Genomic DNA, 25,979 nt, shown 5'->3' with positions numbered 1-25,979 from the left:
ACATAAGAACGACAGAAGAAAAATTGATTCCCTGAGTTGTAGTGCTGGAGAAGAGTACTGAACATACCATAAACTGCTAAGATAACAAAAAGGTCTGTACTGGAAAGGATAAAATCAGGCTGCTTCTTGGAGGCAAGGATTTTGAAACTCCATCTCACATACATTGGCCATTTTGCCAGAAGGGATCAGTCTTTGGAGAAAGACATGATGCTTGGAAAAGTAGAGAGACTGAGGAAGAGAAGAAGACCATGAATGACATGGATTGGCTCAATGACTGGAATAATGGGGGACAGTGTGTCAAAAACAATGAAACTGGCTCCAGAGAGAGCAGGGTTCAGAGCTGTTGTACATAGGGTCACTATGAGTTACAAGCAACTGACAGCACATAACAAGAACATTCCTTCCTCATTTCATAACTTCAACATCACTTGTTAATATCCCAATAAAGCTCTGTTCTTCCTCCTTACCCATCCAAACACTTTCAACTATTTACCTAGTTTTGGGCCTCCCACTAAAAAGGAAGGTCAGAAGTCAAGCTTATCCAACAACTAATTAACACCAACACTTCATCCATAGTAAATACGCAATAATTATTGAGGAAATGGATGGGTGGATGAATACACCTACTAATTGTTGCAAAATACACCACAGTCTTTTCATTTCGATAGTTCAAGGAACCAAATAAAGCTTCTGGCCATGATATGTCAAACAAATCTTGAAGAAAAACCAAGAGATACCCAGACAGACCCCTTCAAGTCTGGTTAAACTTCAGACAACACTCAAAACTGGCTTTTATCCTGGGAACAACCAGTTCTCCAAACAAGCTGGCTTCTAATTGAGGCCATGCTTCTCCTCTTCCTAATACTTTCCCAATGAGCAGCCATCTCTCAGACGGATGTTTCTTCTCATACTAGAAATGAAAGCAGACAGTGCACCAATACAGGCCAAGGTTCCAGAGAGGATTTAACCTGTTCCCTCCCAAACACAAGGCAGGCCACCATGTCTGCCAATAAATGGGGTTTTGTAGAGTGTAGGTGTCCTCATCTCTTTACACTTCATTTTCCAAAGGCATCTTTGTGCTGAAAATTAACATTTTGAAAATCAGAAACAGAGCGTCCAAGTAGGTCAATGTGAAAGATGGCATTTCATGTGGGACTGGCCCTGTTAACCACTGTCCCCATTTCACACCACATCGACTGAATTATGCCTCTTAGAAGGAAAAACTACTTGCCATAAACCAAGACAACACACAAATTAAAGACAGCATATGCTAAAAAATGATAACCATGTTTGTCAAATAGTAAGGGACAAATCAGTAGAGGGTAAATAACTTTGAGGGCAATCAACAACCAAAAACTGAAAACTAATAACTGACTTGGGAACATAACCACATAATGTCATCTGTATAATGCAGGTTGTTGATGGGCTTTCCTCCAACCCTGATGCCACATTCTTATTCATAAAACCCAGCTTTTTAATTATTTGCTCAGCATACAAATTTAACAGATATAGAGAAATGATATAGTCCTGATGCACATCTTTCCTAATTTTTAATTTATGCAGTGTTTCCTTGCTCTGTTCAGACAAGCAGCTTCTTGCTCTAGGTATAGATTTTGTATAAGCACAACTGAGTGTTCTGGATTTCCAACTCTTTTCAGGGTTAGCCATAGTTTGTTATGAATCCTAACCGTGGATGTCTACGTTGGTCCAACTCATTTATGGAGTAATTTGGCAAAATTTTAATTGATTGGCCCACTAATCCTACTGTTAGGAATTTATCCAATGAATTAATTTACACATACAGGCCATGGTCTTCGCAATCACTTGTTATGCATCAGCGAGTTGGACAATGACCAAGGAGGATAGAAGGAAAATTGATGCCTTTGAGCTGTGGTGCTGGAGAAGAGTATTGAGAATACCATGGACTGCTAGGAAAACAAACAGATTTGTCCTGGAAAGAGTTAAACTGGGTGGCTCCTTGGAGGCAAGGATTCTGAGGCTCCGTCTAACGTACTTTGGACATGTTGTGAGGAGAGACCGGTCCTTGGAGAAGGACATCATGCTTGGGAGGATGGAGGGACAGCGCAGGAGGGGAAGGCCCTCTATGAGGTGGATGGATTCAGTGACTGGGATAATCAGGATGGGAGTGTCAGAGACAGTGAGATTGGCACAGGACAGAGCAGAGTTTAGGGCTGTTGTACATAGGGTTGCTATGAATCGCAAGCAACTCGATGGCACACAACAACAACAATAAGATTTTTATAAAAAAATATTTAAAAAAATAAAAGAATACAAATATTCAAATTTAGAATAAAAGGCAACAGCAAGGATTGAAAAAAGGACCAGAAGTTCTTACAGCTATAGTTCCGGTGAGTGGAGGTGTGTTCCCATGACAATGAAAATAATGACCGCAGGCTAAGGGAAGCACAGAGCAGGTAAGGAGTGTACTTCCTTATTATGTTAAAGAACAATTGCCATTGTCCATTCATTGTTCTTGAGGAATTTAACTAAAGTACTTGACCTACCTTAAAATGTCTTGTTTGCTAAACAGTTTTCTGTTGACAAAGCCACCATGTAGACAAGAACAGATGGGCTAAAGTTTTGTAAAAAAAGTGATACATTAAACATGCACATATCACATATATGTATGATGTATACAACACATAGACATAAGTATCTACATATGTTGTGATGTTGATAAGAGCTGTTACATTGATTTTACTTCATAAGGACCCTAGGTACAACAGAAGGAAACATTTCACAGTCAAGCACTACTCTCACGGCTGTTGTTACGCTTATGGACATTGCTGCAGTCATGTGTAAAGTCATCTCATTGAGTGTCTTCTCTTTTTATTTCTGCTGATCTTCTACTCTACCATGAATAATGTCCTTCTCCCAGGAGCAGTCCTTTGTCCAAAATATGTGAGAGGAAGTTTTGCTGTTTACCACTTAGCTTCTAAGAAGCTGTGGTGTAGTGGGTCTGTTGTTCCAAATGGCTTCCCTAGGCCATCGCCCTTGACTTTGCCACATGGTGGTGGGAACATGCAAATACAATGTGTTAGTCTATCAAATGGGGGATTGATAGTTTTGCTATTATACCAGTCTTAAACTGTATGGCTTTGGCAGCAGAGATTTATGAATTTCACTACTAGAAAGAAAGAAACAGAGAATGCAGTGCACATTCTTTCAGGCCTAAGATTCCTGCACCAGTCAGACTGGGGGCTCAGGAGAGCACCAATAGCCACAGCAGAGAAGCAGAAACTTGACCTGAGACAGAGCTGACCTTGGGACTGCTATCCCACAGAGTCAAACCTGAGAGATTTTCTCTAAGCCTCCTTCAGGTGACCCAAGGGATAGGGGACATCAAAACTGGTAGGAATAAAGGAGGTTTTAAACACCTGCTTAAATCCACAAGGCTCGCAGCTGAAAGGCCTGCAAGCACACTTCAGAAGCTGTGCTAACAGAAATGGTATCCCATTGCCAACCTGAGTTGTAACTCATTAACTTTCCTAATAAACTCTGTAACTGTAGTCTGAGCAGCTATTGCAACAGATTTTAGGCCCAATATAGAGGAGTAGGATTGGTGTTGGGATTAGTAGAAAGTGATGTGGGAACACGGGGGAATGGCATGTCTTACTTCGTGTAAATTGTCTTTGTATTGTGGATGCTGTTGATGGGGACTGTTCCCATTTGTGGAGTTAGTGGAGGTCACACTTGGCCATTGTCATTCTGTCCTACTTCTTTTTACAGAAGCATTCTGCCTATACCTTTTCTAAGGCAGATGTGTTTGATCTTCTGGAAGTCCATGTTATAGTCAAAATTCCTCATTAACACCATAATTCAGTGGCATCAATGTTACTTCAATATTCCATATCCATTGTCTAACTTTTACATGCATATGAAGTGACCAAATATACCATGGGTTAAGTGCAACTTAGTAGTTCAAGTAACACCTTTGTTTTTTTTTTTAATACTTTAAGAAGCTTATTGCAACAGATTTATCTAAATAAAACATATCACTTTATTTCTTTTGGGTTGTTTCCATGGTTATTGATTAAGAATTTTAAGTAAAATTAAATTCTTGACAGTCTCAGTATTTTCTTCATTTATCATGTTGTTCTCTACTATTCCAGATGTGAGGACGTTTTTCCCCTTTATGTTGAAATGCAACCCATTCTGAAGGTTGTAAATTTTTATTATCTTCAGTAAGTGTTTCAAGTTCCCTTTTCTTTCAGCAAGCAAGGTTTCATCATTAGTATATCATGGGTTGCTAATGAGTTTTCCTGAAATCTTGATGCCATATTCTTCTTCATATAGTCTAGCCTCTCTCATTATTTGCTCTGTTTACAAACAGTAAGTGTAGTGAACAAATACATCCTCAACACCTATAATTCTTCCTGTCTACGTGAATAACTGCCTCTTGATTTATGTGCAGTATCTTGGAATTCCCTTCCTGAGCAATGTCATCCATAATTTGTTATGATCCATATAGTCAAATGATAGTTTATGGTCAATAAAACACAGGAATACATTTTTCTGATATCCTATGATTTAAGCCAAGATCCATCTGAAATCAGCAATGATATTTTTAATTCCATGTCCAGAACTGAATTCAATTTTAATTTCCAAATTTATAATTAAAATTTATAAATAAATTTGTATATTTATCATTTAAATGTATAAATAATTTATTAATTTTACATTTGCAATTTACATTCATTTCCTTGTTGATGAGTTATTGCAATCATTTTGAAAAATATTGCATTCATCATATTTTAACTTGCATGTGATAATAATAACATTATTTTATAATTTGTGCATATTGTAAAGTCATCTATTGCCTGTTTGCTGACACATCCCAATTGGCATTCTATGTATTCTTCTTATTTTATTTATGTGGTTTTTTTTTTTTTACATTCCATGTATTCTTGAAGTCTTGGTTTGTATCAGTGCCTTCAATGAAGCATGGACTTCTTCCTTGAGTCCCATAACTTCTCAATCATATATTACCTCCTGAAATAGTTGAATATTAACCAGTTCTTTTTGGTACAATGGTACATACTCCTCCATCTATTTTTGATGCTTTCTGCTTTGTTAATATTTTGCTTATCAATCATTTACAATTGTAACTTGATGTTTGACTTTTCCTTCAGTTCTTTCTGCTTGAGAAATGAGTACTGTTTTGTTTTTCGTTTTCTAACACTCTCTTTTTGTTTATGTCTACTTCTTTCTTACTGAGTCAATTCTGTGGATGGATTTCTGACGTAAATCTCATGGAGAGAGGCTGCCCATTTTCCTCCCATAGAGTCACTGGTGTATCCAAACCACTGAAGAGTTACAGCCTTTGAGTAAGCAGCACACCTCCCAGTGGACTACACCACAACAGCTCCCTTTTCTAATTCTGTACATTTCATCTGAATATTTTGTCTTTTCAAGCGATCCTTTGAAATGTTTTCCCCCCTTTTCTTGTTTTGTACTCTCAAATCAGATCTGACTGGCAAAGGAGGAGACTGCCCCTCCTTCTCCAGTGGAGCATCTGGTGGATTTGAACCTCATGCCTTGAAATGTTATTTTCCATTCTCTTACTGTATCATTTTCTCATCTGTTTTAAGTAATCTACAGTGAAGATCAAATGTCAGAGTATTTTTTTATTTCCATTTTGGTCTCTTCCTTCTTTCTTGTCTTTTTAATGATATTTTGCTTTCTTCAAGTATACTAGTCTTTTTTATATAATTTTTTTAATTTTAATTGTGATTTTAATGAAAGTTTATAGAAAAATTGGATTTTCATCCATTCACTGTTACACATTTCCCTCCTCCTCCCCTAGTTCACTTTTTTAAAAAATATTCATTCATTGTTGCACAATTACCTCCCTCTTTCCCCCACCTGCACCCCCGGTCCTCTTTGCAATGTACCTCTTGTTATAGACTGCTGTCATATGTATAATGCCTAATCATTTATTCCTTTTTAAACAGTTCTTCCCTTCATCTGTTCAAGTATAATATTCTTTATGTCACGTCACATTTTCCCTGGTCTTTGGTCACTGGTGTTCAACGTACCAAATTCATTCTTGGGGTCATCTCTATCTACATTCAGGTGGTATATATACTAGAAGCCGTATTCCAACTTTATTTTGTTATAGTATTAGACAAATATTTATCTAAAAGATTTATTAAGCACCTACCATATACTATGGAAGTTTTCTTCTGTATATTAAAATATAACACTGTACTTTATTATTATTATTGTTGTTGTTGTTGTTGTGTGTTGTCAATTCAACTATGATTCATAGTGACTCTGTGAATAAGAGATCTGGACCCTGCCCTATCCTGTGCAATCCTCACGATCCTGCACCATGCCCAAGCATAGTGTTACGGTTACTATATCAGTCCATTGTGTTGAGAGTCTTCCTCCCTTTCTCCGATCCTCTACCTTTTCTAGCATGATGACCTTCTCCAAAGGCTGGCCCTTCCTGATAACATGCCCAAATTATGTGAGACCAAATTTCACCACTCTGGCATCTAAGGAGCACCATGGTTGCACTTCCTGTGAGAGAGAATTGTTTCTTCTTTTGCCAGTCCACAAAACAGTCAGTGCTCTTTTCTAACACTGCAATTCAAAGGCATTGATTCTTCTTCAGTCAGCCTTAGCTAATGTCCAACTTTCAGATACATAGCAAGCAATTAAAAAGACCATGGCTTTGATCACCAATCCTGATGCCACATTTCTCCTCATAGAGCCCAGCCTCCTGGACAATCTGTGCTGCATATAGGTTGAAAAGGTATGGAGACAGGACACATCCCTGGCGTACACCCTTCCCAATTTTGAACCATGGACTCTTTCCTTGCTCTGTTCTGACAACTGCCTCCTGGTTCAAGTATGTGTTTTGTATTAGCATGATCAAATGTTCTGGGATTCCCGTTTTTCTCAGAGTCAGCCATAGTTTGTTGTGGTCCACACAGTCAAATGCCTTTGTATAGTCAATGAAACACAGATAGATATTCCTCTGGTACTCCCGCTTTCACCTAAGATCCATCTAACATTAGCCATAATATCTCTAGTACCATAAACCCTTCTAAACTCAGTCTGCACTTCTGGCAGTTCTCTGTTGAAGTTTTGAACAACCTTCAGCAGAATCTTGCTTGCATATGATATCAATGAAGAATGTGATACATTCTGTATGTCATTGCTGTGAAGTCTTGGGATAAAAAAAAATCTTCCTTACAGAACTAAATAAAATTAATGTTTATGTTATTTAAAGCATTTTATTGTCAGAATCAGGGGGCAGGAGGAAGGTGTAAACTAAAAATTGTGCCAAAAATTGAAATAGTACCAAAGGCATTCTAATGTGCTTTGCCATTTCTAAAGTTTTCAGCACTCTTATCTAGATTGTTGCAGTGGTTTTTTAGTTACCTCATGGAAGTGATAAAATAAAAGTAAAATTAAGATAACAATAGTGGGCATCTAGGGATAACTAAGCAAAAGCTTTGATTGTATCATCACACTTCCCAGCACCATTTCAAGATAGGAGCAGTTATTGGGCCCATTTTACAGATGTAGAAACTGAGGCGTAGGTATATTTAAGTTACTTGAAATTCAAATCAGGAAACTCTAACTCCAGAGCCTATTCCCTCAAACACTGTGTTGTCATCATAAGGGAGGAGATTGTCTGTCTTCTTCCCACAGAGCAGGTAGTGGATTAAAACCACATGCCTTGCTATCCCAGAGGTGTGTGGTTTGAATCCACCAAATGTTCTGCTGGAGAAGGGGGGACAATCTCCTCCTGTACCAGTCAGATCTGATTTGACACTACACACACCCAAAAATAGTAAAATAAATAATTTTTTTTTTTTAAAAAACCAACCACATGTCTTTGGGTTGGCAATGCAGCTCCTTACGACTAAGCCACCAGAGCACTAAGCATTGTGTTGTATAGTATTACTGATTATGTCAAACTAAGTTCTCTAAAACATAGTATTTTGATACCTTGAATGATGTTTCCTCTATACTAAGAAAAAATTCTTATTACTGAGTATTCAAAGCCTTCCCTTTTCTGAATTCAAAACTATCTTTTAAAGATCGATAGCTCACATTTCAGTCATTGAACCTACAAGTCATTTCTCAATATACAAGAAATTCCCCAAGTTCATCACTCTTTTCTTTTAGGAATGCCCTACCAATTCAGTTCTTCAGTCAAAACCAGAATTAGCTCAAGAGCCACTGCCTCGGTGGCATTCTCCAAATGAACTGTGTGCATGGTATAGCATATTCAATTGGCTCCCTTGTATTGAACTTCCCAATTAGTGTCAATGACATAAGTGTACACAATGCATTATGAATTAAAGGAATTGTATTTAATACTATGACATAAGGTAGCCCTGGTGGCACAGTGCATCAAGCCGCTAACCATAGATAGATGATAGATAGATAGATAGATAGATAGATAGATAGATAGATGTTGTTGTTAGGAGCCATCAAGTAACTATTACTCAGAGCAACTCTCTGAACACCAGATCTGACCTTGTCCTATCCTGCACCATCCTCACAATCTGTCATGCCCATTGCAGTAGTTATGTGTCAATCCATCTTACTGAGTCTTCCTCTCTTCCTCTGACCCTCCACTTTTCCCAGCACGATATCTCTCTCCAACTATTGGTTCCTCCTGATAATAATATCTCAGTAAATGAGACGAAGTTTCTTCATCCTTACCTCTAAGGTGCACTCCCTTTATACTTCCTTCAAGACAAATTTGTTAGTTCTTCCAGTAGTCCACGGTATGTATATTCAATATACTTCCCCAACATCACAATTCAAAGGCATTGATTCTCCTCAGTCTTATTTATTCATTGTCACACTTTCAGATGCACTGTAAGCAATTTAAAAGATCATGGTTTGAATCAGGTCCACTTTTGTCTTTAAACTGACATACTTTCTTTTCAGAACTTTGGAGAGTCCTTGACAGCAGATGCCTCCAATGTGACACAGCTTTGGATTTCTTGACTGCTGCTCCCATGAGTGATGTTATAGATTCAAATAAAATGGAATCACTGACAATGTCAATCTTTTCTTCTGTCATGATGTTGCCTATTGGTCCAGTGGTGAGAATTTTTGTTTTCTTAATTTTGAGATGTGACCTCTATTGAAGATCATTGTCTGATTTTCAGAAGTAACTGCTTCACGTCTTCTTTACTTTTCTGCAAGCCAGGCTGTGCAGTCCACATAATGCAGGTAGTTGATGAGTCTTCTTTCAATTCTGATGCCACATTCTTCTTCATATAGTACAGCTTCTCCAACAATTTTCTCAACATAGAGAGTGATAAGGTATGGAGAAAGGATACAACCCAGATACATACATACCCTGATTTTAAACCATGCAGTGATCCCTTGTTTGGACAACTGCTTCTTCATCTATGTACAGGTATGTATGTGTGTGTACACACACACATATATATGTGTGTGTATATATATGTATATGTATATGTATATGTATATGTATATGTATATGTATATGTATGTGTGTATATCTCAACATATAGCTGTTTGTTGTTAAGTGCTGTCGAGTTGTAGGTAACTCATAGTGACTCTATGAACAAAAGACCTGAACACTTATATAACATTCATTCTTTCTCCAGGTTCATAGGGTTTCCGGAGGCAAGCTATTTCAGAAGTGGATGCCACTCTTGCTTCCACGCTTGTTTTAATTGGGGAACTCCACCAAACACTGTCCACCATAGGTAACCATTATCACATTTGACACATCAGTTTCACAGTGTTCAGCATCCCAGCAACCACAAGTTAACTCTGTACAGCAAGCAAACAGACCAGGGCTATACACCTAGACAAATGTTTCACCAAAAACAATTAAAAACAGGCCTGAGGGCCATGGATTAAAGTTGCCCATCTTTGGCTTGGTAGCATCACTTTCTGTCCACTAGGCCAACTGAGCTCTCTTCATGTTGTTGTTGTTGTTAAATGCCATTGAGTCATAGGCAACTCATAGTGACCCTATGAACAAAAGACCTGAACATCTGTATAACTTTCATCCTTTCTCCAGGTTCACAGGGTTTCCAGAGGCAAGCTATTTCGGAAGTGGATGCGACTCCTGCTTCCAAGCTTGTTTTAATTGAGGAGCTCCACCAGACACTGTCCACCATGGGTAACCATTATCACATTTGGCATATCAGTGTCACAGTGACAGTGAGACGGTACAAAATAGAGCAGGGTTCATAGCTGTTGTACATAGGGAGTTGTACATAGGAGTCCCAAGTGACTTGATGGCATATAACAAAAACAACTATATATACACACACACTATATATATACACATACTATATATATATATATACATACACACACACACACACATACTATATATATATATACATATACACGCACTATATATAAAACATATTTAACCTATATATATAAAAAACATATATAGAAATATATATTATATATGTGTTTATGTTTGTGTGTAGGTGTAATATATATGGATATATATTTATTTAGGTGTTTATTCATATATAAAGTAGACCACAACTCATAGTAACCTTTTGAACAACAAATAGAACCTGGCTCTAAACCAGACAACTCATGTTGCCTTTAATGTTAGATAAATTTTTCCTTACTTGGAAATGACTTAAGCAATCCCTACCAGCAAAAACCTCTTGGTCACAACTCACCTTCACTCACTGTAAAAGCAGCTTCTAACTCATTGAAAAGGTTTCTAGCCCTTTCTTAAGCCAAAATAAAACCAAACAGGAACCTTATACACCTACAGAACTCATTCATAAAGCAGGGTAATTCTCTCACTCACTCTCTCTTCCTTCCTCGAGTTCAACTGACTCTTGAGCCTAAAGATCTAAGAAATCAAATGGACAAATCATTCTCTCTAGTTTCTCTGGAATATCTGAGCAGTTTTTTCAACATTTTCCAGGAGCTTAAGTGCACACACCAGGGAGGAGAAAAGGCATGATTTTCATGGTTTTCAGAGAGGAATACTCTGGCAGTGGAGAAGACCCACAGGCAGCAATTACTTGTGCTGTCTTGTGGCCCAATGACAACAGCAAAGCTCTGCACATAGTAAGAGCAGAAACTTTGTGTCTGGACTTAAGTGTGTCTCACTCAGCCACTTATTAGCTGCAAGACTTTAAATGAATGGTTTCCGCTTCCTACAACTCTGCTTGCTTGTTTTTCGGCTGGTCCACTGAATCCCTAAGCACAGCGTTATGCCTAAGATAATTGGCCAGCTCCAATTTTCGAGCAACACTGACCAAGACAGAACAAACAGCAACTTTCCTACAAGCAGACTCCTTTCAGTGAGGAAAAGGAAGTATATGCAAACTAGTTACTCTTTCGACCAACCATTTAGAAAAATTTATCCAAACACAGGCTGTCTGGCAAGCAAAGAATAAAGTATTGCCTACAGATACAGCACTGAGGTTTGTACTTGTCAGAAAATAAAAATGGAATCTCAGGGTGACGACATTGCTAGAGCAAGTTCAGCAAGTCTTATATGTATCAGATGCATGCAAGAGGTAGAGAAATACCATCAATGATTTTTTTTCTTATATCTTCTTAAGAAGTGGTTATCAATCTTCAGTGTTAAACAAAATCACCTGGAAGACTTGCTAAATATTCAATTGTTGGGCCCCAACCTCAGAGTTTGTGATTCAGTTTGCATTTCTAATAAGCTCCTAGGCAATGGTAATGGTGTGTTCCAGGGCCCACTCTTTGAGAACCACAGTTTAAAGACTGCCCTACATGTCAAAGTCATAGCTGAGAAGGTTTACATGGACACTAATCCCTTTTATTTCCTTCCAGCAGGGCAGTGATTGATGGCCAATGATGTCTGCAAGATTTTACCACATGATTTGCACATTCAGCCCTAGATGTTTGCTATGTGAATCACTTTCCAACCATCCAGAACTTCCAGGAATCCATGGACACCAAACCACACACTTTGGAAAGCCTTCCCTTAAAGGAGAGCTTAGCAGAGGCCCAGAGGATCTGAAGTACTGATGCTCAAAAAGAAGGTCAACTATTATTTCATAGCAACACTCTTAAACTTTGACATAACAAAGGCCATATGAAAGCATTACTAAATCACTTATGAAAGGCCGTACTAAGCATTGACTACAGAACAAAACAACTCAAGGAGAATGGCCTATGCAAACTCCATACAGTTGGGTTTTTTTAAAAAAAATTAATCTTATTATCCTTTAACTTTTTTTTCCACATATTTTTTATTTTATTGTGATATCAATCTCACCACACATGGTCCAAGAATACACAAATAGTAAGTGAGGTATAATCAGATGTGTTCAAACATCATAGCCAATGAAGCCATGCTTGCCTATGATCTTGCCAATATAAACCCACATTCACACCTCAGTGGCCTCAAACTATTCAGCAGAGCTTCCTTAACTGTGAGCTGTTTGAAGCAACCAGTTTGAGCACTATTGACATTTTTTTCAGGCTCTGAATAGCTGAAGGGATCTCAGCAGAGGCTGGAGGAACCAGCTCTACCTTGGCATAGTGTCAAAAGCTGGCTTCAAGTCTTCAAGTAAGTCACAGCAGCGTTTACCATCCCTGGGGCCTTTTCCACCAGGTTATAGACAAACTGGGTCATGGTTCTAGGACCCCAAGCCTGCTACCCCTCACCTCTTTTATAAAGAAGTATTTAAGCCTCTTGTTCAGAGATCTTGGCGAGGGCCTTTGATTTAAAAGTCGTTGTTATTATTTGGGAGGAATATTCTAAGTGGTACAGCACTCCTCCGTCAATATGCTGTATTGAGGTCGCCTGGGATTGCTGGATGCTGAACCTGTGCCACTGGGGTGTCAAATACCATGATGGTTACCCATGGTGGTCAGCGTTTGGTGGAGCTCCCAGTTTGAGAGAGGTCTGGCAGCAGGAGTGGCATCCACTTCTGAAATATCATGCCTCTGGAAACTATGAACTTTGAGAAATGACGATATTTATAGAAAGGCTTCCGGCATTTTGTTCACAGGGTGGCTATGGCTTATGTTTGAGTCAACGGCAGTCAACAATAACAACAACATAGCAATTGAGGACTAGTAAAAGAAATGAGTAAAATTCAATAGAAATCAATTACATTATAAAATATAAATGACAATTCACAATTAAGCCACTCTGTGCCTCCTCAACAAGGAGTTGTATTCATAATTCCGTTAAGTAAATTCTGCCTGAATGCACCCCTCAGGCACGGCTCTGCTGGGTGAACCACACTCCTCCCTCTCAGGTGGCTGTCTAACTATGAGGCTAGCAGCTGCTCACAGGAGTGAGCCAAGTCTTGCCCGGTGTTGTGCCTTCTCAAAATCTCTTCCATCCTCAAGCTCATTGCTGCAGTCACTACATGAATTCACTGGAAGTCTTCCTCTACTTGGCCAACCTTCAACTTTTACAAGCACGATGCCCTTTTCCAAGGACTGGCCTTTCCTGATAAAACACACAAGGAATGTGAGACAAGGTTTCATGACCTTTGCCTCTCAGGAGCACCCTGGCTGAACTCTCAATATCACCTTGTTTGATCTTTTGGCAGTCCATGAAAATAGTCACTATTCCTCACTAGGATCACAGCACAAAAAGGCATCAGTTCTTCTTTCATTTTCCTTATTTATTGTCCACTTTGCACATGCATACAAAGCAACAGAAAATACCCTGGCTTGGATCAGATACACCTTTAAACTGACTTTAAACTGACATCCTTATATTTCTAGGAGGTCCTTGAAAGCAGATTTGCCTAATGTAATATGTCCTGATTTCTTGACTGCTGCTACCCTGGGTGTTGATTATAGATCCAAGTAAAATTATAGCAACACAAATTTATAATCTTAAAGAACTGGAGATCAGAAGTCTGAAAAAGATCTTACTGTTCTTCAATCAAGATGCTGATGTGGTGGAGTTCCTTCTGAAAGGTCTAGAGAAGAATTCTCATCTAAAGGCTGCCTTTGTGGCATAATTGTTAAATGTTTGGCTAATAACCATAAAGTGAGTGTTTTTCAAACCCACCAGCCACATACAAAGTCAATCACAGAAACCCAGTGGTCCCCCTCCTTCTTAAAAACCAGCAATGACATTATTCCAATTTCGTCATCCATTACTATATCCCTTTCTCTGACTCTCTTCACTCTTCTTCTAAGGGTTCTTGTTAGACAACCCCCCAAAGCTGATAATCTATGATAATCTCCTATTATAAAAATTCTAATGGCATCGACTTCCTAAATAACATGCCTCCAGAAACTCTATGTTTTGTCAATGTAATAATATTTACAAGGTCATTTTTTCAGGATAGGTAACAAATTCAAAAGTTTCAGAGACTTTTTCTACGAAGATGGCACCAACTGAAGCCAAAGCAAAGGCATTAAAGGTCAAGGAGGCAGTCCTGAAGGGCATCCACAGCCAAAAAAAAAAAAAAAAAAGATCCACACGTCACTCACCTTCTGGTAGCCTAAGATGCTGAGACTCCAAAGGCAGCCCAAATACCCCCGGAAGAGCGCCCCCAGGAGAAACAAGCTTGACCACTATGTCATCATCAAATTTCCCCTGTACACTGTGTCAGCTATGAAGAAGATAGAATATAACAACACACTTGTGTTCACTGTGGAGGTCAAGGCCAACAAGCACCAAATTAAACAAGCTGTAAAGAAGCTCTATGACATTGATGTGGCTAAGGTCAACACTTTGATTAGGCCTGATGGAGAGAAGAAGGCCTATGTTCGACTTGCTCCTGATTATGATGCTTTGGATGTTGCCAACAAAATTGGGATCATCTAAACTGAGTCCAGCGGGCAAATTCTAAATAGAAATTTTTCTCACTATAAAAAATAAAAGTTTCAGAGAGTAGGACACAGACATCTCTGAGGGACCATTGATCTGCTTAACACAATTGGTTTTCACAATTCCTCTAGCAACAATAAATGAAGGAAGAATCCACTACAGCTCATATCTTAGAGAACCTCTATTAAAAAGCACTTACAACGTGAAAATAAATACAATTCATTCCATTATTGAGAGTGATTTCTTGTGTACTGTAATACTGTATATCTTAGATTATTTGCTCAATTCAAATAAAGTGCTTCAACAGTCAAAAGTAGATGGTAAGTGAAATTATATATAGTAACAAAAGAGGATGCTCTTTCCTTTGACTAGGCATATTTATTAACTTAAATAGATAACTAGAGAGCAGAGAATTCATTTCATTAAACTTTCTACTTAAAATGTTTTACACCAAAAATGCAGTTGCATGCAATATTGTTAGGCGCGTCCTTGACTTGACTATGATTCACAGTGACCTCATATATAACAGACCAGAACTTCAGCCTCTCCTGAGCCATCCTTACTACCTCGGCTATATCCAGGCTTGTTCTCACTGTCACTGTGTCAATCTATATTTCTGAGGGTCTTCTTGTTTGCTGACCCTCTATCTCAGTAAGAAGTCTTTTTCCAAGGACTGGTCTCTCCTGACAACCTGCTCATAGTATGTAAGATGAAGTTTCAATCTCCTTGCCTATAAAAGCAGCCTGGTTATTCTTCCTAAAAAAAAAGAATTATAGTGTTGGCAAAGAGTACTGAATATACCAGGGACTGCCAAAAGAACAAACAAATCTGTCTGTTCATTAAGTAGACTATACTAATATAAAAAGTCATGACCCAAAGTTCTTAACATTTGTATTATTTTGGACCATAGACATTGCTGGTATTTCAAAGACATGCATATGCTTGAGTTATGAAGGTAGAATGGTTTCAGTTAAAACAGTCACCCAGACGAGTCTTATCACCAGTATCACCTTTCCCTGTAGTCTCGAAACAAGTCATTCTTGTTGATCTCCAAGGGAGTTTTCAGAGGCATAAATACTTTCACAAAGAGCCTCCTCTGTCCAGAGTCTGTTGGCTGCTGCCTCTCACTTCCTCGGGGAACCAGATACACTCACAGCCACGTACTGCATTCTTCTAAGACACTGAGTTATATCCACAAGCATGTCTCCCATCCAAGCAACTGTTTATCCAAGAAAAACAAATTTGCATTTATTTGAGTAATAAATTCCCTGCTTTTATTCCTTTTGTTTGCCTCACCCCTTGTACTCATTTTTTGTTTGACTCTTAATTTTACTTTTGCCTGTGTGCCCAACAATCATTCAACAAATAACCCCGGGTACCTAGCCAATCCCAGTCAGGTAGTGAGCTGTAACGGTGAACAGCACAGCTCTGGCTTAAATTGAAGAGGGCCTAAATTCTAACATAAAAAGCAAAATTCACTGCTGTCAAGTCAGTTCCACCTCATAGCAACCCCTTAGGAGGTTTCCAATGGGAAAGACAACATAAAATCAGCACGCACACAGATAGTTCACTGCATTAGTGATCTCATGGCTACACGGGGCAAAATCCAGTCATGAAATCTGAATCAGCCCTAATATTAAATGAAAAAAAAAAGGAAATTTCACATTAAAATAAGGATTTCCTTACTGCAAACAAGAGGGGAAGCTTCCTCTTTTTGAGAAGTATCACTAATTAAATTCTGTCCCCTCCCCAGATTCATGTACGTATTATGTAATGTATATGTTAAGCAATGATAAACTAAATCTTTGTAAAAGGATTAAGAGTGGGTTACAAGGTCCTTAATCCCGTCACAGCTTGGAACTGATGTAAAGAAGTTTTCCTGGGGTGTTTTATCTCATAAGATAAAAGAGGAGAAAATAAATATAGAGCGGGGATCTCAGTGTCACCAAGAAGAGCTGGGAGCAGAGCATGTCATTTAGACCCTGATCCCTGTGCTGAGAAACTCCTCAACGTGGAAGAAGGCCAAGACATACGGAGATCCCCGAAGAATGTTGGGCCTACAAATGCTAAGGAAAACAAGTTATCTTCCAACAGAACTCACAGAGAAATAGTTTCCTTAGAGCTCTCTACATTTAGACTTCTAGCTTCCTAAACTGAAAGAGAAACTGAAAAACAATGTCTGTTTGTTAATGTCATCTACGTGTGGTATCTCTGCTGTAGTAGCACCTGATGACTGGGACAATGGGGACAGGGTTTATGTTTGTGGTTTTTCAGTCTTCAGCACTCCTTGCTGTCTCTCTAAAACTGAATTTAAGTTCCACTTACTACTGGGCAACATGTTTGTGCTGCTCTTTTGCCTACAGCTCTATGCTGTCCAATAAAGTAGCCTCTAACCACATATAATCATCTGAATTTAAGTTGTAAAGTCAAGTCCAGATGGTAGGGATGCATCTCCAGACAAGGAATGCAAAAAATCGCCAGGAATCAACTATGACTTAGTTACAACCCATCAGCACATAACAATAACAACAGCCCAAGCAGTAGAGAACTACATATAAATCCAGAGCTTCACATCTTTTCAAACATCAGTCATATTCTTTTTTTTTCGTTTTTTAATGTGTGTTTAATGAAAGTTTACAGAAAAGTTGGACTTTCATTCATTCACTGTTGCACATTTTCCTCCCTTCACCACCCGAAGTTCAATTAAAAAAAACCCAACCATTCACTGTTGCACATTCTTTTCAAGTATCATTTGAGAAATCATTTCTATTTGAAGGGGCCATGCCCAGAAAATGGACTTTTCCTCTTCAGGATGATGGTTTCCAACCCAGACACTATCTAGGATTCAAATAAATGTAAAGGCCATCTACTGAGCACCCTGGAAATAGTTACTGCTTTTCTTCATTGCACTTCACTAGAATATCTTTCCTTCCTAAGAACAATGACTTCTCGATGGAAGAGAGCATCCTCACTGCTTTTTTTAATTTGCTCCCTCAGTGACTGGGGTTTACTCTGAGAGTTGTTTCAGATCCCATGCTGCTGAAAGCCAAGGTTTGTTAAGCACATTAACAGGGAGGGCTATTGTTATGTACGGTCAAGGTGGAACCAATTCACCGCTGACTCTCCAGAGGGTTTTCAGAGGCTATAAATCACATAGAAGGAGATCATTCAACCTTTTCCCATGGAGCAGCTTCCTTTGAGTTGACAGGGAAACTCCTTACCCCTAGGCCACACCAGAGCTCCTTTAACAGGCCTGGGGTCTGTTAATTTTATGAGACTTTCTGGTGCCAACTGGAAAGGTTGGCAGTTCAAATCTACCAAAACCCCTGCAAGAGAAAGGTGGGTTGTCTCCTCTCTGAAGGATTTACAGATTTTGGAATCCTGATGGTGGGTCCCATGAATCAGAACTGACTCAGTCAACAATGGTGGAATTTTTGGGCTTACCTTTGCCCTCTCACTATAAGAATACAGAAGCAGGTCTAATTTGGGGTTTTGTTTTATTCCATACAACTATCTTCTCTTTCCAAAGCTTCATTAGTTCTTGAGGAGTAGAAAGGAAAACATATAGCCAAGTCCTAAAAGCAAGTTTGAGGCCAAATGGAAGGGGTCGGTAAAACGTATAAATAATCCAGTCAAAACAAACACAGACACAGGTAAACAGTCCTTGCAATGTAACTGTTAAGTTTTGGGCCACTAACCAAAAAGATTTGCAGTTCAAATATGCTTGGTGTCTCTGAGGTAGAAAAAAAATCTGCTAATTCACTTCCATAAAGATTAAGGTCAAGTAAACTACAAAGCCGTTTCTATTCAGTCACATGTTATCTCTAACAATCAGAAGCTGACTCAGTGGCACCAAATATCACATGCTAAGTGGATTCATTGATAAAAAACACGAGAGCTGATTACCTTATGAAACCTACAGGAGACCATGCCTCACACAATCCTCACACAGGACAGCCAAGTACACTGTTTGAGGCTGAAAAAAATTCCAGTTTGTCACTTCCCCCTCTTGTGCCTTCTGCCTCCTTAACGCATTCTCCATCTTTGAGATGAAGGCTTGAGATTTATTTCCATTCCAAATCCTGCAGAATACCTGTTCCCTCACACTGAAGGGCCCTTTCTACTCCATTAACTAATTATTCCAGCATCACTTCAAACCTTCATTCTGTGGGATGACGATATCAGCCTTCCTGGACTCCAGGTAGATGCACTGCTCAAAAAAAAAAAACAAAACACCAGAAAATCCACCACACTACACCCATTCCAGTTGGCCTGTCTCACTAGTGTGTGAGTTTATACTTTCATCTTTACTATGAAGCAACTCTGTTAAAAAGTTTCTTTCTCAGGTGCCACCACGGATAAACCTTCCTTTTGATCAGGTTGTAAGGATACGTGAAATTGAGAAAGGACGTGTTTTCCTCTTTCTGGGAAGGTTTTGGGGATGTCAGTCACTGTAACAATCTTGGGCTGGAAACGCCGTCCACATCTGCAAACTGTTCCTGTAAGTTCTGTGAAGAAATCCATCTAAGAATACAGTTTTCCCCGCGATAAGGAGAATGCTAGTCTCACTTCCTCAGCGGAGCTGAAAAGTCATATTCCTGCTCTTGTTTGGTTTCTTTCTTTTTATTTTCCTTTCCTTTTAGCTTTGCGTTGTGTTGTGTTTTGGTTTTTTTTTTTTTCTCTGACAGGACAGAAGGAAGTGATTCAGACACCTGAATTCCCTAAGAATTGAAACATTTCTCACAGAAGATTGTTTTGATAGCTTTTCTTTCTTTTCAAGTCACGATGTGCATGTGAGTTGAATGGGTTCTTCCTATATTTAGCAGGGAATGAGGATGCAAAGAAGGGGAATAATAATATGAATAACACATAATTTAGGTAATTACTGAAATTCCTTTTCGTCCCCTACATTTTATCAGAAGCAAATATGTTTGTAAAGTATAAGGTAGATGGAATAAATATGTAGTTTGTTAAGAAGTTACTATCATGCTTCTACCACTAATTAGCTGTGTGAAGTCATCTGAACCCCTCAATCTCTCTTAGACCTGGACCAGATGAGCCCTCCAGCTGGGTCATGCACATTAGGAGGCTATAGATATGACAAAACCTAAGACAATTTCTTCTTGTTCTTATAAACAAGGTTTGTTTGTTATGAGTTTTGGTTGTGGTGTGTTTTTGGTTTTTGGGTTTTTTCATCTAGTTCATAGAAAGGACTCATTAGGTGAACTTGTTCCCCAGGCCAGAGGATGCTGGGCTGAGAGCTCCTGAGAGAACAGGTAGTGGAGACAACCACAGCCTCAGCTATTAGAAAGCAGGGTGTCTAAGTACCCACCCGTCTTCCACCTGGACAGGGCATAGAGTCGAGAAAGTTCTCAGACTCTCCTTGAAGTCCTGACTCTGAAAGAACCATCCCTATTCTGGGCCGAGCGAGTACAGTCCTATCCCATAAGTCCTTTCCTGCTCCAGCGGACTACTGTGACCACTGAGGCTCCCAGCCACAGGGCTGCCCTTGGAGGGACCAAGTCTCCTCCTGCAGCCCCCAGGCAGGGTGTCCTGGGAGGCATGTGAGGAGACTGTGATGTTCAGCTGCTTAGACATTTGGTCTGTGGTCAGTTGGCACTGGTCTAATCCCACAAGGAAGGGACAGTAAATTGAAGAGCTCTGGTGGTGTTGTGGTTAAGGCATTCAGATGTTGAACAAAAGGTTGGTGGCTCAAATCCACCAACTGCTCCACAGGGGAAAGCTGGGGCAGTCAACTTCTGTTAAGACTTAATCTCCCTGGAAACTCGGAGACACGGCTCTCCTCCCATCCTCCAGGGCCAGGCACTGAGTCAGAATCTGCTCCACAGCAGTGGGTTTGGCTTGGTTTCTACAGTAAATTGCTCTAAAGTTTGGATCTCCTCCGAAAAGCCATTATATTCTCACTGAAGTACTTTGAGATAACGCAAGGTAGAAATTATTGTTCAAGATGTCAGAAAGGAAAAGAAAATAAAAATGTCTTCTTCCAGACTGAGTTCATGAGAAAGTCTCCGAGTGAATTGCAGCCCCTAGCTCATCCTTTCTTACCTCTCAGGTCACACGTCCTATAAAAGGAAGGCAGTAAGTCAAATTACAATTGAAAACATTTGGGATACACACACACACAACACAACAAATGCCACACTGTAAAATTCTCCATGTGGTACAGGAGTCACAGTTTATCACTCTCTAATGGTCAATTGCCATTAACATGCAACCACCATTTTGCACTGAAGACCTTTGCCCCCCTAAATTACACATGAGAACAAAACTATGCCAGGATTAGTCCAAGACTCAGCATCCAAACAGTAACTTTAAAGAGAACAAGCAAACGAAAGTCATGGTCTAAAGCAGACAAAGACTATAAACACTGAGAACTTTTTTTTTACTATTATGAAATAGGAATATTAACTTTAAAACACTTAGATATGTCATTTGTGAAGTACTAAGTAAAGTTTTTAGTTTTCTTATTGTTTTCTTCTACACTAACTGCAAAGACAGCTGTGCTTATTACACACAGTGCTTAATAACCCTAAGTATAGTATAAGCAATAGCTTGTCCCTTCTAAACAGAGGCATAAATAATGTGACTATACTGTGTCTTATTCCCATAATTCTATATATCATCAATCTGGTTGAAATGTTCCTCTGGTAAATAATAAGTATAGTTAAGCAGAATCTCCTCAAATGTTATAAACAAACACATAGCCTTGGAATCCAAACTTATGCACAATTTGAGTGTGAGTTTCTTCATATTCCTGATTTATACAGACAGAAAAGAGGAGCATTAAACCTTTTATGAACCTTCCCAAGCTCACCTAATTGGGATAGTCCTGCATAAAGAACTTAATAAGTTTAAAAAATCCAAGAGCAGTAAAATAAGTTGAGGAAAAGCACATATATTCCAACACCTGTTTTCTAGGTCCGTGTTTCCAACAAAGGAGAAGTTATAGGTGGTGGACAGAGGGGATATGGCCAGGTTCTTCACCAGACCTAGAATGGTATTTCTGAAATTTTAGTCTATATTCTATCTTTATGAATAGAATTTCTGAAACAAGCCAATCAATACCAAAGAGCACATGAAACACATGTTAGACATGAAACGTTTGTTTAACAGAATATTAACTGAGCCGTGTACAGCAAGTTATATCTGTCAGGATTTAAGGTATTAGATTTAAAAAAAAATTCTAATCTGAGTCTCTGTATTAAGTAAGCTGCTGAGTACATGTATGTGTACATGATATCATATCTAAAGTAAGTGATCTATTCTAGAAAATCTTTAAGATAACGCTAGAACTTACACTCTATTTCTTGTGAAGGCAAGCAACTATCAAGTGTAATGTTATTTGTTCCTGCTATGTGCTGCCGAGTTGGAACCCACCCACAGTTGACCCTCCAGAGGGTTTTCAGTGGCAGTTAATAATTTTGGAAACAATTGCCCATCCTTCTTTCATGGACAGCTGGTGGATTTGAACCATGTGTCTTTGGAATTGCAGTGCAGCTTCTTACCACTGGATAAGAGCTTCCCATCAATTATAATACTCATCACTAATGTGCATCCACAAGAAAGGAAAATTATGATAACACCCCCAGCTGGGAGTACACCTCAATCTCAAAGATATTAAATGTGTAAAATTAAATATTAAAATATAGATTATTCATTCTGCAACAGAACCTAGAAAAAGCTAGAATGTGCATATAACAACCTCTCAGCAAACACTTGGTGGGATAAATGATGTTACAAACAGCTTTCTTGATAGAAAAGCAGAATAAGGAAAAGACATTATTTTTATCTCTGTTGATGTTCATTGAAATGAAAAATAAATAAATTAAAATATTTTTAAAAAAAGAAAAGACATTTTTATACATACAATCATAGAGACAGTCTGTTCTCTCTTCATCTAACTTCTCCCCTGCTACTCTGACCCAGATTATACTCCTACCTCAGACCTTCCACAATGTTCCAGGGACAAACACACCCTCACCACTGTGACAGGCATTCATATATGCACACACATACTCACATTTACTTGTCCACACTCCAATAGTGGGAGAACAAACTATAATAGGTGGGTCAGATCTTGTTTTATAAAAAGTGTAAATAAAGTTTTCTTAGCACAAAGTTACCCCATTTCATTTGCATACTGTGTGCCCATGTTTTCGTTTGATAACAGCAGAGTTGAAGAGACTACTTGGCCCTTAAATAAAAAGTTCTCTGAACCTGGCATGAGAGCTCAAGGTGCCAGGGGACAGGGACCATGCAGTGCCTGGGCCAGAGGATGAGCAAGCAGTTCACATAGGTTTATTGGCAAACTGTAGTCATTTAAGAAGAGTACCCTATCTCTGACGCAAATGGAAAGGGATTCTGACACCCACATCTTTCCACAGTTGTCCTTCTGCTGACTAGTTTACATTTCCAGAGGAAGCTATTCGTCCTCCATTTTGCCGCTCTTTTTTCCCCCCAACAAAATTTAGTATATAATCCTTATATAGTATTGAGTCCTTCCTATGGAGCTCTGGTGGCCTGGAGTGGTAAGAAAGTGTGCTGCAATTCTGAAGGCTTGCTGTTCAAATCCACGAATTGCTCTGCAGGAGAAACATGGGCAATCTCCTCTGCGATTAACTGCCTCTGAAAATCTGCAGCTATGGGTCAGTTCTGATTCAGCACTCTTGTTGTTGTGTGCCATGGAGTCGCTTGCGACTCATAGCAACCCTATGTACAACAGCTGTAAACTCTGCTCTGTCCTGTGCCAATCACGCTGTCTCCAATACATCCATCCCAATTACCCCAGTCACTGAATCAATCCACCTCATAGAGGGCCTTCCTCTCCTGTGCCGTCCCTCCACCCTCCCAAGCATGATGTCCCTCTCCAAGTACCTGTCCCTCCTTGCAACATGTCCAAAGTATGTTAGACGGAGCCCTCAGAATCCTTGCTTCCAAGGAGCCTCTCGGTTCAACCCTTTCCAGGATGAATCTGTTTGTTTTCCTAAAAGTCCATAGTACGCTCAATACTCTTCTCCAACACCACAGCTCAAAGGCATCAATTCTTCTATCCTCCTTAGTTATTGTCCAATTCTCTGAAGCATAACAAGTGATAGCAAAGGCCATGGCCTGTATCAGACGCATCTTAGTCTCTAGAGAGACACCATTGCTCTTCAGTACTTTGGACAGTTTCCTAACAGCAGACTTTCCCATGGCAATACGTCTTCTAATTTCCTGGCTACTAGTGCCAAGAGTGTTGACTGTGGAGCCAAGCAAACTAAAGCTGTGAACAATCTCAATCTCTTCACCATCCATCCTGATGCTGCCAACTGGTCCAGTGGTGAGAATCTTTGTCTTCTTGACATTGAGCCTCAATCCATATTGGAGGCTGCAGTCCTTGACCCTCTGCAGCAAGCACTTCAGGTCCTCCTCAGTTTCAGCAAGCAGGGTTGTGTCATTTGCATAATGCAGATTGTTGACAGATCTTCTACCAATCTTGACCCCACATTTCTCCTCATAGAGCCCAGCCTCCTGGATAATCTGTTCTGCATACAGGTTGAAAAGGTACGGAGACAAGACACATCCCTGGTGTATGCCCTTCCCAATTTTGAACCATGCAGCGCTTCCTTGCTTTGTTCTGACGACTGCCTCCTGGTCCAAGTATAGGTTTCTCATTAGCATGATCAAGTGTTCTGGGATTCCCATTCTTCTCAGAGTCAGCCACAGTTTGTTATGATCCACATAGTCAAACGCCTTTGCATAGTCAATGAAACACAGACATTCCTCTGGTATTCCCTGCTTTCAGCTAAGATTCATCTAACCTTAGTTTCAACATCCCTAGTACCACAACCCCTTCTAAAGCCAGCCTGGACTTCTGGCAGTTTTCTGCTGATGTGCTGTTCCAGATTCAACACTACACAACATTTAAGCTATATAGCAAATATTGACAGCAACTCTCTCTAATCCCTGATTATGTTCATCAGACAGAAGTTTTAAGAACTAGCAATTGCCTTTCACAACCACAAATTTGTGTTGGTAGTATGTGCGTGTATACACATATATATACATACATAAACCACTCAACAGTAATTTCCACCCACCAATCACTACTCAGACATCTGCTGGCCACACTTTCTGCTAATCTGTATAAGTATCTACCAAGTATATTTAGGCGCGACCTCAAGTGTCTACTTAATCTTCTTAGATTCATTTCAGAGTAAACACATAGTCAATACCATAACAGTAAACCGGATCTTGAGTTGATGATAAGGAAAAGGCTCACTGAGTTATTTAACCAGTATCTGGATTACATACAAAGGTCCTGGGGCAGCTAGAAGGAGGAGCAGTCATAGCTTCTTACCCTGAACTGCCTGCAATACAATGGGGAATGATAGTTAGTCTAACAAAAAGTAAAGGGGAAATGAACACAAGTTTTTGAGGCCTCCAAAGAGGAAAAATGGATTTTTATGGGGCTGGGTGGTGAAGAGGAAATAAGACATGTCTAGTGAAGGAGACATTCTAATAATTTTAAAAGATAAGTGAATTTGAGTAAAGAAGCCTTCCGGGTAAGGGAGAATGAGAGGCACAGTGCTGGGCACATTCACGTACACTTTATAAAGGGAACTACTTTTAGTATTCACTCATCAAATACTTATTGGGCGATAACTGCCAGATGACGTATCTAGAAGTAAGCCTAGGTCGTTTCCTTTAAGGCAACTTCATAAAACATTGACCATTCATTACCTTGGTACTACATAGAACACAGCACGGGTTAGAAAAAGGCAAAAGGAAAAACTCAATAACTAGACTGTGAAGATTTGTGAAGTGTCTATAATTTTGGGCTTAGGAGGGTGAATTAAAAAATATTCATATATTGTATTGAAGTGCTTGCATGGGCAGTATGACAAGAGAAGGAAATAAAACGCCTCCAGATTAGCAAAGAGATGGTAAAACTGTTGCTATATGCAGAAGCTATGATAGTGTACACAGAAAACCCCAAGGACCTAACAACAATCAAAAAACCCCAACTGTTAGACCTAGCAGACCAACTTAGTAGTATGGCAGGATATAAGATCTGTGTTTAAAAATCAGTGGGATTCCTCTATAGTAAAAAAGAAAACACAGAGAAGGAAACTAAGACAGTAATATCCTTTCCAATAGCCAACCACAAATTGAAATA

General features: G+C 39.3%; 1 protein-coding gene and 1 pseudogene across 1 annotated transcript in view; both read right to left on the bottom strand.

The window, feature by feature from the left end:
• ERC2 (ELKS/RAB6-interacting/CAST family member 2) overlaps window positions 1-25,979 on the bottom strand; it is a 1,171,987-nt gene that overhangs the window by 830,470 nt on the left and 315,538 nt on the right. The gene's annotated exons all lie outside the window — the stretch shown is intronic.
• Window positions 12,324-12,631, bottom strand: LOC102846679 (annotated as a pseudogene).

Source organism: Elephantulus edwardii, unplaced genomic scaffold, assembly GCF_000299155.1.
Source record: "Elephantulus edwardii isolate Elephantulus edwardi_28Jun2011 unplaced genomic scaffold, EleEdw1.0 scaffold00113, whole genome shotgun sequence".
Taxonomy (NCBI): domain Eukaryota; kingdom Metazoa; phylum Chordata; class Mammalia; order Macroscelidea; family Macroscelididae; genus Elephantulus; species Elephantulus edwardii.
This window is presented reverse-complemented; position numbering and strand designations above follow the sequence as displayed.